Raw genomic sequence first — 14,621 nt, forward strand, 5'->3', positions numbered from 1 at the left:
GTTTTGTTGCTAGCAATCCTTCCACGAACTTCCAGTAGTTCTTCCAGTGTCTGCTTGGAATCCGGGTGTGAAGGGGAATAGAAGGGAAAAATCCCACTGCTACCAACCAATTGTGACGGTATCGGTATGATATCCCCGTCAACGTTCCCTTCTTCCCATAACGAAAATCACCCCAATATTCCACGAGGAGGGATATCCCTGGAGTCGCCCAGAAAGCCACACATGAGACAAGCTTACTGCTTGAACAAGACAGACTTTAATGGTTTTTCTTCTCAGCTTTTTATACAGTCCAAGACATTGAAGCAACAATGAGATCTCCACCCCCCCCCCCCAATCACACACTAAGGCTAATTACTAAAACATTCTAGACAGGTCGGCACCGACCGACAATTATCATGTCTAATCACTGCACATTCCTTAAACAACAAACCACCTTCACACACTTGAGTTTCCTAAGCAGACGTTTCGTCTGCTTCCAGTTTGACACCTATTAACACCTCTGAGAATCACTAGGTTGTAGACAGGGTTATCACACAATTAAAGGCCTTTCAAAAGCTAGCCTTATTTAACATATGAACAGTCCTTACAGAGAGAGATGAATCACACAGGAAAACACCTGTTACCTGTAACCAACAGCATTAAGTTAGCAGGGAGAGCATTAGACTGAAGCATATAGGCAATTGCATCACATAACCCCCAGCTCTTCTGATCCCCCCTTCAGTAGTACACCCAGCCCTTCTGATACCCCACTCAGTAGTACCCCCAGCTCTACCGATCCCCCGCTTTTTAGTAACCTCTAACTCTGCTGATCCCCCAGCTTATTAGTACCTCAGTTCAGATGATCCCCAGCTCATTAGTACCCTTGTTCAGCAGATTCCTGGCTCAGTAGTACCACCAGCTCTGCTGATCCTCCACACAGTAGTAGCCCCAAGCTCTGCTAAATCCTCTAAATAATTGGTTCTCCTCTCTCTCCAGGCCCTGATCACTCCCTTATATATACTGCTTTAATACCCTTTTTCAGCATATCCCTAGCTCAGTAATACCCTCAGCTTTTCTAATTTGCTCATTAGTAAACCCCAACTCTGCCAATCCCCTACTCAGTAGTAACCCCCAGCTCTGCTGATCCCCCTGTCAGTATTATCCCCAGCCCTTCTGATGCCCCACTCAGTTGTACGGCCACCTCTACTGATCCCCCACTTCTTAGTAACCTCTAACTCTGCTGATCCCCCAGCTTATTAGTACCTCAGTTCAGCAGATTCCTGGCTCAGTAGTACCACCAGCTCTGCTGATCCTCCACACAGTAGTAGCCCCAAGCTCTGCAGAATCCTCTAAATCATTGGTTCTCCTCTCTCTCAGGGCCCTGATCACTCCCTTATATATACTGCTTTAATATCCTTTTTCAGCATATCCCTAGCTCAGTAATACCCTCAGCTTTTCTGATTCGCTCATTAGTAAACCCCAACTCTGCTAAATCCCTACTCAGTACTACACCCAGCCCTTCTGATGCCCCACTCAGTAGTACCCCCAGCTCTGCTGATCTCCCACTCAGTAGTACCCCCAGCCCTTCTGATGCCCCACTCAGTAATACCCCCAGCTCTTCTGATCCACGCTCAGTAGTAACCCCAGTCCTTCTGAAGCCCCATCTTATTAGTACCTCAGTTCAGCTGATCCCCCATCTTATTAGTACCTCAAGTTCAACAGATCCCCAGCACATTAGTTTCCTTGTTCAGCAGATCCCTGGCAGAGTAGTACCACCAGCTCTGCTGATCCCCCCCACTCAGTAGTAACCACAAGCTCTGATGATCCCCCACTCAGTTGTAACCACAAGCTCTGCTGATCCCCCACTCAGTAGTAATCCCAAACTCTTCGGATCCTCTAGTTTATTGATTCTCCTCCCTCTCCAGGCCCTGCTCACCTCCTGTTATACTGCTTTAGTACCCTTGTTCAGCAGATCCCTAGCTCAGTAATACCCCCAGCTTTTCTGATGCGCTCATTAGTAACCCCCAACTCTGCTAATTCTCTACTCAGTAGTAACCCCCAGCTCTGCTGATCCCCCAGTCAGTATTATCCCCAGCTCTTCTGATCCCCCGTTCAGTAGTACCCCAAGCCCTTCTGATACCCCACTCAGTAGTACCCCCAGCTCTACCGATCCCCCGCTTTTTAGTAACTTCTAACTCTGCTGATCCCCCAGCTTATTAGTACTTCAGTTCAACAGATGCCCAGCTCATTAGGACCCTTGTTCAGCAGATCCCTGGCTCAGTAGTACCACCAGCTTTGCTGATCCCCCACTCCGTAGTAACCACAAGCTCTGCTGATCCTCCACACAGTAGTTGCATGCTTCTATAATCACATATTTTATGTCTTGTGAGGGCTGAAACAATAAAATTGTAAAAAAAAAAATGTTACATTTTTTTTGCTCATTTCATATCTATCTGTTTTTGCGGCGCCTCGTAGTGGGAAGGGGGGGGGCACAGAACCCGGAGTTGGGCTTTAAATCATGTTTTTAAACATCTGGGGCTAGATTCAGGAACAACATACGGCGGCGTATCTCCAGATACGCCGTCGTAATTTCAAATCTGCGCCGTCGTATCTTTACGCCGATTCTCATAGGCAGATACGTTGAAAAAATAGGCTTCCTCCGCCGACGTAACTTGAATACGCCGGCGTATAGTTGTGTGCAATTTTACGCTGGCCGCTGGGGGCGCTTCCGTAGATTTCAGCGTAGAATATGCAAATGCGCTGGATACGCCGATTCACAAACGTACGTGCGCCCGGCGGAATTTTTTTACGTTGTTTGCGTAAGGCTTTTCCGGCGTAACGTTGCTCCTGCTTCTATGAGGCGTACGCAATGTTAAGTATGGACGTTGTTCCCGCATCGAATTTTGAATTTTTTACGTCGTTTGCGTAAGTCGTTCGCGAATAGGGCTGGACGTAATTTACTTTCACGTCAAAACCAATACGTCCTTGCGGTGTACTTTGGAGCAATGCACACTGGGATATGTACACGGACGGCGCATGCGCCGTTTGTAAAAAATGTCAATCACGTCGGGTCACCACCCATTTACATAAAACACGCCCCCCTCATCCTCATTTGAATTAGGCGCGCTTACGCCGGCCCCATTTACGCTACGCCGCCGTAACTTAGGAGGCAAGTGCTTTGTGAATACAGCACTTGCCTCTCTGATTTACGGCGGCGCAGCGTAAATACGATACGCTACGCCGCCGTAACAATGCGCCCGGCTATCTGAATCTAGCCCCTGGAGTTCTCCTTTAACAGTGCTTAGCATTTGGCGGGGGGGGATGTGATTCGCCGTCTTGTTGGACGCTCAGCGCGGACGCTATAATCAAAACCTCAAAGTAAAGAAGAAGAAAACTTTGAAAAAAAAAAAAAAAAGAATCTCAGTGCTTCTTTATGGGAGTAATAACCGGTAGGAACACAGACGCACTTTTTGCCGCCGTGTACTTTAACGGCCTCTATAAAGCTGTCTAGCCCGGAGACGGTCTCTGGATGGCGCCGGGGGCGTGCTGGGCCTTTATTCGGCTCTGTATGGGGAGGAGATGACCGCATGTTTCACATGAAAGGACATCAGTTGGTGATACATCAGTCGTCCCTCCGATAGTCATCTCCCGGTGATTTCCAGCCCGGCGTCTAAGAGAACATTTCTATGTCTCCATAGGTGGTAGAGAGAGGAGCGCAATCACCGATACAACTCAGGCGGGGGGGACAGAAATATCTGCAACACAAAAAGAAAATCCAGAAAACGTACACTCCTGACATCGATGTATCATGTACTGCGGGAAGACTTCTGGTAGCCAATGAGGCCAATGAGGCCACAAGAGCCAAATGTAGGGGGAGGGAATGTCTATTACACTGAACCTCAGCCAAGCCAATTACAAGGCTAAAGTACATTGTCTGCCAAAGAACTTGTAACTCAACCCAGCCAGTCCCGTGATCCAGATAGTTCCTGGACCTCCCTGCAGACTGTGCTTTACCAAATCATGCCCCCTGACCTCTCTGTGTTACTTACTCCTGACCCCTGACCTCTCTGTGTTATTTAATTATGACCCCTGACCTCTGTGTTATTTAATTCTGACCCTGACCTCTCTGTGTTACTTCTGACCTCTGACCTTTCTGTGTTACTTTCCTCTGACCCCTGAACTCTATGTTATTTTATCCTGACCCCTGACCTCTCTGTGTTACTTACTCCTGACCCCTGTCCTCTCTGTTACTTTCCTCTGACCCCTGAACTCTATGTTATTTTATCCTGACCCCTGACCTCTCTGTGTTACTTACTCCTGACCCCTGACCTCTCTGTGTTACTTCTGACCTCTGACCTTTCTGTGTTACTTTCCTCTGACCCCTGAACTCTATGTTATTTTATCCTGACCCCTGACCTCTCTGTGTTACTTACTCCTGACCCCTGTCCTCTCTGTTACTTTCCTCTGACCCCTGAACTCTCTGTGTTACTCCTGACCTCTGACCTTTCTGTGTTACTTTCCTCTGACCCCTGAACTCTATGTTATTTTATCCTGACCTCTCTGTGTTACTTACTCCTGACCCCTGTCCTCTCTGTGTTACTTACTCCTGACCCCTGTTACTTTCTTCTGACCCCTGAACTCTGTGTTATTGTTTCCTGACCCCTGACCTCTATGTGTTACTTAATTCTGACCCCTGCCCTCTCTGTGTTACTTACTCCTGACCTTTGAACTCTATGTGTTACTTAATCCTGACCCCCGACCTCTCTGTGTTACCTACTCCTGACCATGACCTCTATGTGTTACTTTCATCTGACCCCGGACCTCTCTGTGCTATTTAATTCTGACCCCTGACCTCTCTGTGTTACTTAATTCTGACCCCTGACCTCTCTGTGTTACTTACTCCTGATCTTTGAACTCTCTGTGTTACTTACTCCTGACCTTTGATTTCTCTGTGTTACTTAATCCTGACCCCTGACCTCTCTGTTACTTTCTTCTGACCATGACCTCTCTGTGTTACTTACTCCTGACCTCTGACCTCTCTGTGTTACTTACTCCTGACCTTTGAACTCTCTGTGTTACTTACTCCTGACCCCTGACCTCTCTGTGTTACTTTCTTCTGACCCCTGAACTCTGTGTTATTTAATTCTGACCCTGACCTCTCTGTGTTACTTACTCCTGACCTCTCCGTGTTACTTTCTTCTGACCCCTGAACTCTATGTTAATTTATCCTGACCCTTGAACTCTCTCTGTTACTTACTCCTGACCCCTGACTACTTTGTGTTACTTACTCCTGACCCCTGTCCTCTCTGTTACTTTCTTCTGACCCCTGAACACTGTGTTATTGTTTCCTGACCCTTGAACTCTCCGTGTTACTTAATTCTGACCCCTAACCTCTCTGTGTTACTTACCCCAGATCTTTGAACTCTCTGTGTTACTTACTCCTGACCTTTGAACTCTCTGTGTTACTTAATCACGATGTCTGAGCTCTCTGTGTTACTTACCCCTGACCCCCAAACTCTCTGTGTTTCCTAATCCTGACTTCTGAACTCCCTCTCACGAATAGGGCTTTGCGTAAGTTACGTTCACGTCGAAACCAATGAGGCTTTGCGGCGTAATTTGGAGCATGCGCACTGGGATACGTCCACGGACGGCGCATGCGCCGTTCGTTAAAAACGTCATTTATGTGGGGTCACACTGAATTAACATAAAACACGCCCACATCTTCCTATTTTGAATTAGGCGGGCTTACGCCGGCCCTCATATGCTACGCCGCCGTAACTTCGGGCGCAGGTTCTTTCTGAATACAGAACCTGCCTCACTCGGTTACGGCGACGTAGCGTTTCTGAGATATACGCTACGCCCGCACAAAGTAACGCCGGGCTTTCTGAATCCGGCCCTTTGTGTTACTTAATCTTGACCTCTGAACTCTCTCTGCTACTTACTCCAGACCGTGGAATTCCATGTGTTACTCCTGTGCCCTGCACTCTGTGCAATACTTAATCCTGACTTCTGAACTCCGCCCACTGTTACCGCAGACAGACCACACCCACAATTTACCACAGTGCATGCAGCATGCCACAATGTTCCCCATCTCATGGTGCCCAAGTTTTTTTATTATACTTTAATGTCTACTTTTTATTCCAAAAATCTGTGACCAATCGTTTCTGGGGGTGTGTGCTGAAAATGGGGGCGTGGCTATACATAAGGGCGTGGTTTTGTGGTTAAAGGTGGGCACACAGTCAAAAGGGAGTCCCTGGATTTAATTTTTAAAATCTTATATTGTTACTTTAAAGTGAACTTATTACTTTGCTTCATGTGGAGGGTATAGATTTCCCCTCTCAGTAAAATAAAAAAAGTAGCAACCAATTGAAAATCACCCTTCACCAATCAGTTGAATGATGATTGGTCGATTATTTTTTGCTGTTGGCTCCATCGTCTGCCCGCTGTGTACATCTGCCAGGTCCCGGCTGCTCTCTCCCGGCGTGCGGTGATCAAATATTAAAATAGATTTTGTGATAAACCGCGAGGATGAACTTTGAATGGAACGGCGGCAGAACTCGCTCATCGCTCCCGACGTGTTTACACCGCGGATTTGCTTCATTAACATTCGCGGCATTGAAGTGCCAAACTCAAATTGAAGGCGTGATTTTTTTTATTTTTTTCCCTTTTGAAGTGCGCCGAGCACCACGCCGGGCTCACGGATCAAACGCCACCGCGACAACATTGATGGAGCCGCAATGTAACGCACGCCGACTGCTGACATCTCACTCGGCCCCTCCCAGCAGGAGAGAACGCACCGCGCAACGTGCCGCCATCATAAACACACCATCCCATTAATATCACTGATTCAGATATTGGCCAGATCATTTTTCTTTCTTTTCCGATTGGCCAGTTGACTTTTTTTTTCTGTTCAATCAGAATTTAATATTATTATTTTATTGTATTATTATTATTATTATTGTTATTGTTATTCAAGATATGTACTGTATATATACAGGGCTTTTATTCCCTGCCCACCTCCAAACACCGTCCTTTGGTTCCACCCCTACCCACCACCAAGGAGCGTCCCTTGGTCCCACCCCCTACCCACCTCCGAGCACCATCCCTTGGTCCCACCCCCTACCCACCTCCGAGCATCGTTCCTTGGTTCCACCCTCTACCCACCTTCGAGAACAGTCACTTGGTTCCATCCCTTACCCACTTCCGAGCACTGTCCTTTAATTCCACCCCCTACTCACCTCCGAGCACTGTCCCTTGGTTCCACCCCTTACCCACTTCCGAGCACTGTCCTTTAGTTCCACCCCCTACCCACCTCCGAGCACCGACCCTTAGTTCCACCCCCTACCCACCTCCGAGCGCCGTCCTTTGGTTCCACCCCCTACCCACCTCTGAGTACCGTCCTTTAGTTCCACCCCCTACCCACCTCCGAGCACTGTCCCTTGGTTCCACCCCTTACCGACTTCCGAGCACTGTCCTTTAGTTCCACCCCCTACCCACCTCCGAGCACCGACCCTTGGTTCCACCCCCTACCCACCTCCGAGCACCGTCCTTTGGTTCCACCCCCTACCCACCTCCGAGCACCGTCCCTTGGTTCCACCCCCTACCCACCTCCGAGCACTGTCCCTTGGTTCCACCCCCTACCCACCTCCGAGCACTGTCCCTTGGTTCCACCCCCTACCCACCTCCGATCACTGTCCTTTAGTTTCACCCCCTACCCACCTCCGAGCACCGACCCTTGGTTCCACCCCCTACACACCTCCGAGCGCTGTCCTTTGGTTCCACCCCCTACCCACCTCCCAGTACCGTCCTTTGGTTCCACCCCCTACCCACTTCTGAGTACCGTCCTTTGGTTCCACCCCCTACCCACCTCTGAGTACCGTCCTTTGGTTCCACCCCCTATCCACCTCCGAGCATCGTTCCTTGGTCCCACCCCCTACCCACCTCCAAGCACCGCCCCTCGGTTCCACCCTCTACAATACAATGATTGGGGTTCTAGTATAAAAAAAAACCCTACCCACCTCTGAAAAACATCCCTTGGTCCCACCCCCTACCCACCTCCAAACACCATCCTTTGGGTCCACCCCCTGCCCATATCTGGAAACAGTCATTTCGTTCCACCCCTACCCACCACCAAGGACCGTCCCTTGGTTCCACCCCCTACCAAACTCCGAAAAACAATCCCTTGGTCCCACCCCCTACCCACCTCCGAGCACCGTCCCTTTGTTCCACCCTCTACCCACCTTCGAGCACCATCCCTTTGTTCCACCCTCTACCCACCTTCGAGCACCATCCCTTGGTTCCACCCTTACCCACCTCTGAGTACCGTCCTTTGGTTCCACCCCCTATCCACCTCCGAGCATCGTTCCTATGTCCCACCCCCTACCCACCTCCAAGCACCGCCCCTTGGTTCCACCCTCTACAATACAATGATTGGGGTCTAGTAAAAAAAAAAAAATATGTTTGGAGTTCTAGTAAAAAAATAAATACAATGTTTGGGGTACAAAAAGTGTTATAAAAGGCGGATCTTCAAGTGGAAATACAAAATAAAAAAAATATATATTTATATTCCCCAAAAAAATGATTCTGTAAAATTTTATTTTAATTTTTTTCAGTGAAATTTAAATTCTTAAATACGAGAAAAAAATAAAAATTTTCTCATTTCACAAACATGAAACGCGGCGGCCGGCGGGCGGTTCTTTCCGGCTCTCTGATTGCTTCTATTTCAGTCCGACCTGAAAAACAAAACGATTAAAAATAACAAAGTAACAAAGACTTGTTTTTCCTTCACTTTAATTCTGACGACCAATCGGATGGATGGAATTCTTGGATTTCATGATATTTGGATGCCTTAACCACTTGATCACTGGGCACGTAAACCCACTTAATAACCAGACCAATTTTCAGCTTTCGGTGCTCTCACAATTTGAATGACAATTACTCAGTCATACAACACTGTACCCAAATTACATTTTCGTCCTTTTTTTCACACAAATAGAGCTTTTTTTTGGTGGTACTTAATCACCGTTGGGTTTTTAATTTTTTGCGCTATAAGAGAAAAAAGACTGAAAATTCTGTAAAAAAAATGAATTTTTCTTTGTTTCTGTTATAAAATTTAGCAAATTTTGTATTTTTCCTTCATTCTTTTGCATAAATGTGAAAGATGAAGTTACGCCGAGTAAATAGATACCCAACATGTCACCCTTCAAAATTGCACACGCTCGTGGAATGGCGCCAAACTTCGCTACTTAAAAATCCCCATAGGCGACATTGCAGGGTATTGCAGAGTATTGTGGGGTATTGCAGAGTATTTTGGGGTATTGCAGAGAATTTTGGGGTATTGCAGTGTATGGGGGGTATTGCAGAGTATGGGGGTATTGCAGTGTAGTGTGGGGTATTGCAGAGTATGGGGGGTATTGCAGAGTATGGGGGTATTGCAGAGTATGGGGGTATTGCAGAGTATTGTGGGGTATTGCAGAGTATTGTGGGGTATTGCAGAGTATTGTGGGGTATTGCAGAGTATGGGGGGTATTGCAGAGTATGGAGGGTATTGCAGAGTATGGAGGGTATTGCAGAGTATGGGGGGTATTGCAGAGTATGGGGGGGTATTGCAGAGTATGGAGGGTATTGCAGAGTATGGGGGGTATTGCAGAGTATGGGGGGTATTGCAGAGTATGGGGGGGGGTATTGCAGAGTATGGGGAGTATTGCAGAGTATTGTGGGGTATTGCAGAGTATGGGGGGGGGGGGGTATTGCAGAGCATGGGGAGTATTGCAGAGTATTGTGGGGTATTGCAGAGTATGGGGGGTGTTGCAGAGTATGGGGGGTGTTGCAGAGTATGGGGGGTGTTGCAGAGTATGGGGGGTATTGCAGAGTATGTGGGGTATTGCAGAGTATGGGGGGTGTTGCAGAGTATGGGGGTATTGCAGAGTATTGTGGGGTATTGCAGAGTAGTGTGGGGTGTTGCAGAGTATGGGGGGTGTGCAGAGTATGGGGAGTATTGCAGAGTATTGTGGGGTATTGCAGAGTATGGGGGGTGTTGCAGAGTATGGGGAGTATTGCAGAGTATGGGGGGTGTTGCAGAGTATTGTGGGGTATTGCAGAGTAGTGTGGGGTATTGCAGAGTAGTGTGGGGTATTGCAGAGTATGGGGGGTATTGCAGAGTATGTGGGGTATTGCAGAGTATGGGGGGTGTTGCAGAGTATGGGGGGTATTGCAGAGTATTGTGGGGTATTGCAGAGTAGTGTGGGGTGTTGCAGAGTATGGGGGGTATTGCAGAGTATGGGGGTGTTGCAGAGTATGGGGAGTATTGCAGAGTATTGTGGGGTATTGCAGAGTATGGGGGGTTGTTGCAGAGTATGGGGAGTATTGCAGAGTATGGGGGGTGTTGCAGAGTATTGTGGGGTATTGCAGAGTAGTGTGGGGTATTGCAGAGTAGTGTGGGGTATTGCAGAGTATGGGGGGTGTTGCAGAGTATGGGGGGTGTTGCAGAGTATGGGGGGTATTGCAGAGTATTGTGGGGTATTGCAGAGTAGTGTGGGGTACTGCAGAGTAGTGTGTGGGGTACTGCAGAGTAGTGTGTGGGGTATTGCAGAGTAGTGTGGGGTATTGCAGAGTAGTGTGGGGTATTGCAGAGTAGTGTGGGGTATTGCAGAGTAGTGTGGGGTATTGCAGAGTAGTGTGGGGTATTGCAGAGTAGTGTGGGGTATTGCAGAGTAGTGTGGGGTATTGCAGAGTATTGTGGGGTATTGCAGAGTAGTGTGGGGTATTGCAAAGTAGTGTGGGGTATTGCAGAGTATTGTGGGGTATTGCAGAGTAGTGTGGGGTATTGCAGAGTATTGTGGGGTATTGCAGAGTAGTGTGGGGTATTGCAGAGTATTGTGGGGTATTGCAGAGTAGTGTGGGTTATTGCAGAGTAGTGTGGGGTATTGCAGAGTAGTGTGGGGTATTGCAGAGTAGTGTGGGGTATTGCAGAGTATTGTGGGGTATTGCAGAGTAGTGTGGGGTATTGCAGAGTAGTGTGGGTTATTGCAGAGTAGTGTGGGGTATTGCAGAGTAGTGTGGGTTATTGCAGAGTAGTGTTGGGTATTGCAGAGTATTGTGGGGTATTGCAGAGTATTGTGGGGTATTGCAGAGTAGTGTGGGTTATTGCAGAGTAGTGTGGGGTATTGCACAGTATGGGTATTGTGTATTGCACAGTATGGGGCAGGGATGGCTGAGCAGGGATGGATGGCTGGCTGGATCTGTGACTGCATTTGTCACAGATCCAGCCCACAGCTCTCCCCCCTCTCCTCTCACACTGTACCGTTCGGTACAGAGAGGGGAGGGAGGAACCGGCGTCATCACATGACTCCGGTTTGTTTACAAGTGATCGCTCCGTCATTGGACGGAGCGATCACGTGGTAAACAGCCGCTATTAGCGGCGATTTACCGTGATCGGACCCGGCGGTCACGGACATTCCCGCGTGCACGCCACAGAGGGAGCGGGAGCGCGATTCTGGGAGGACGTCCATGGACGTCCTCCCAGAGTCAAGCAACCGCCTTGTAGACGTATTTAGTGTATAGGGCGGTGGTTAAGTGGTTAAAGTGGACCCAGCATCAGATATACAGAGTCCGGGGTGTTGGGTGCTCAGTGACCCCCTTCCAGGTGTTTACCTCTCACAGAGATCACAGTCCCCCCCCCCCCCCAACAATGATTTCATTTGCATCTTTTTCTTCTTCAGAAGGACGGCGCCATCTTTGTTCAGGCATCATTCGGGGTCACTATCTACTCTCAGGACTGAGATGGTGGCTAGATGCTTCCTGTATAGCTCCGCCTCCTGTCATATGGGCAGGGCAAAGGGGGTGGAGTCAGGGGTGTAGCCAATGGGGGCGGCGAAAATCAGGTTTTCCCAGGGTGTCAAAAATCCTTCCACCGGCTCTGTTCTCACCTTGTTACAAAGTTACAATGTACAGTCTGATCACTGAGGGAGGGGAGCTACATACTCCATAGTCCATAGTCCCATAATCCCATAATCCCAAAATCCATAGTCCCATAGTCCATAGTCCATAGTCCCATAGTCCATAGTCCATAGTCCATAGTCCCATAGTCCATAGTTCATAGTCCATAGTTCATAGTCCCATAGTCCATAGTCCCATAGTCCATAGTTCCGTTTTTTTATAGTCCCTTGTCCCTAATCCATACTCCCTAGTCTATTACCCATAGTCCCATAATTTACTGTCCTTAGTCCATTGTCTCATAGTCCCATAGTATATAGTCCATAGTCCTATAGTTCCGTTGTTCCATTGTCTATTGTCCCATAATACCCGGTCCTAAATCCATAGTTAATACTCCCTAGTCTATAGTCCATAGTCTCTAGTCCCATAGTCCCATAGTTCATATTTCCTGGTCCATAGTCTTATAGTTCCAGTGTTCCATAGTCCATTGTCCCATAACCCCTGGCCCCTAATCCATAGTCAATACTTCCTAGTCTATTATCAATAGTCCATAGTCCCATAGTCCCATAGTTCTAGGTATATTGTCCCATAGTACATTGTCCCATTGTCCCATAGTACATAGTCCATAGTCCCATAGTCCCATAGTCCCATAGTACATAGTCCATAGTACATAGTCCATAGTACATAGTTCATAGTTCCATAGTTCATAGTCCATAGTCCATAGTCCATAGTCCCATAATCCCATAATCCCAAAATCCATAGTCCCATAGTTCCATAGTCCATAGTCCATAGTCCATAGTCCATAGTCCCATAGTTCATAGTCCATAGTCCATAGTCCATAGTCCCATAGTCCATAGTCCATAGTCCATAGTCCCATAGTCCATAGTCCATAGTTCCATAGTCCATAGTCCATAGTTCCATAGTTCATAGTCCATAGTCCATAGTCCATAGTTCCGTTTTTTTATAGTCCATTCTCCCTTAATCCCTTGTCCCTAATACATACTCCCTAGTCTATTGCCCATAGTCCCTAGTCCATAGTCCCATAATTAACTGTCCATAGTCCATAGTCTATAGTCCCTAGTCCCATAGTTCCTGGTCCATAGTCCATTGTCTCATAGTCCTATAGTTCCGTTGTTCCATGGTCCCATAATCCCTGGTCCTAAATCCATAGTCAATACTCCCTAGTCTATAGCCCATAGTCCCTAGTCCCATAGTTCACTGTCCATATTTCCTGGTCCATAGTCTTATAGTTCCAGTGTTCCATAGTCCATTGTCCCATAACCCCTGGTCCCTAATCCATAGTCAATACTTCCTAGTCTATTATCAATAGTCCATAGAACCATAGTTCCTGGTTTATAGTCTATAGTGCTTAGCCCCATAGTTTATAGTTCATAATCCCATTGTTGCATAGTTCCATAGTCCCATAGTACATAGTACATAGTCCCATAGTCCATAGTACATAGTCCCATAGTCCATAGTCCATAGTCCATAGTCCAAAGTCCCATAGTCCATAGTACATAGTCCCATAGTCCATAGTTCATAGTCCATAGTCCAAAGTCCCATAGTCCATAGTACATAGTCCCATAGTCCATAGTCCCATAGTCCATAGTTCATAGTCCATAGTCCATAGTCCCATAGTCCATAGTCCATAGTCCATAGTCCCATAGTCCATAGTCCCATAGTCCATAGTTCATAGTACATAGTCCATAGTCCATAGTCCATAGTTCCATAGTTCATAGTCCATAGTCCTTAGTCCATAGTCCATAGTCCATAGTCCATAGTCCATAGTCCCATAGTCCATAGTCCATAGTCCCATAGTCCATAGTCCCATAGTCCATAGTCCATAGTCCATAGTCCATAGTTCCATAGTTCATAGTTCATAGTCCATAGTCCTTAGTCCTTAGTCCATAGTCCTTAGTCCATAGTCCTTAGTCCATAGTCCCATAGTCCATAGTCCATAGTCCCATAGTCCATAGTCCATAGTCCCATAGTCCATAGTCCCATAGTCCATAGTCCATAGTCCCATAGTCCATAGTCCCATAGTCCATAGTCCATAGTCCATAGTCCATAGTCCCATAGTCCTTAGTCCTTAGTCCATAGTCCTTAGTCCATAGTCCTTAGTCCATAGTCCCATAGTCCATAGTCCATAGTCCATAGTCCATAGTCCATAGTCCCATAGTCCATAGTCCATAGTCCATAGTCCCATAGTCCATAGTACATAGTCCCATAGTTCATAGTCCATAGTCCATAGTCCCATAGTCCATAGTTCCGTTTTTTTTATAGTCCCTTGTCCCTAATCCATACTCCCTAGTCTATTACCCATAGTCCCATAATTTACTGTCCTTAGTCCATTGTCTCATAGTCCCATAGTATATAGTCCATAGTCCTATAGTTCCGTTGTTCCATTGTCTATTGTCCCATAATACCCGGTCCTAAATCCATAGTTAATACTCCCTAGTCTATAGTCCATAGTCTCTAGTCCCATAGTCCCATAGTTCATATTTCCTGGTCCATAGTCTTATAGTTCCAGTGTTCCATAGTCCATTGTCCCATAACCCCTGGTCCCTAATCCATAGTCAATACTTCCTAGTCTATTATCAATAGTCCATAGTCCCATAGTCCCATAGTTCTAGGTATATTGTCCCATAGTACATTGTCCCATTGTCCCATAGTTCATAGTCCATAGTTCCATAGTTCATAGTCCCATA

At 47.2% G+C, this 14,621-nt stretch overlaps 1 protein-coding gene across 1 annotated transcript in view; it reads left to right on the forward strand.

Annotated features, from left to right (window-relative positions):
- Nucleotides 1-14,621, forward strand: part of LOC120935800 (ALK tyrosine kinase receptor-like) — a 215,633-nt gene that overhangs the window by 96,695 nt on the left and 104,317 nt on the right. The gene's annotated exons all lie outside the window — the stretch shown is intronic.

The sequence above is a fragment of the Rana temporaria genome, chromosome 4, assembly GCF_905171775.1.
Source record: "Rana temporaria chromosome 4, aRanTem1.1, whole genome shotgun sequence".
NCBI lineage: Eukaryota > Metazoa > Chordata > Amphibia > Anura > Ranidae > Rana > Rana temporaria.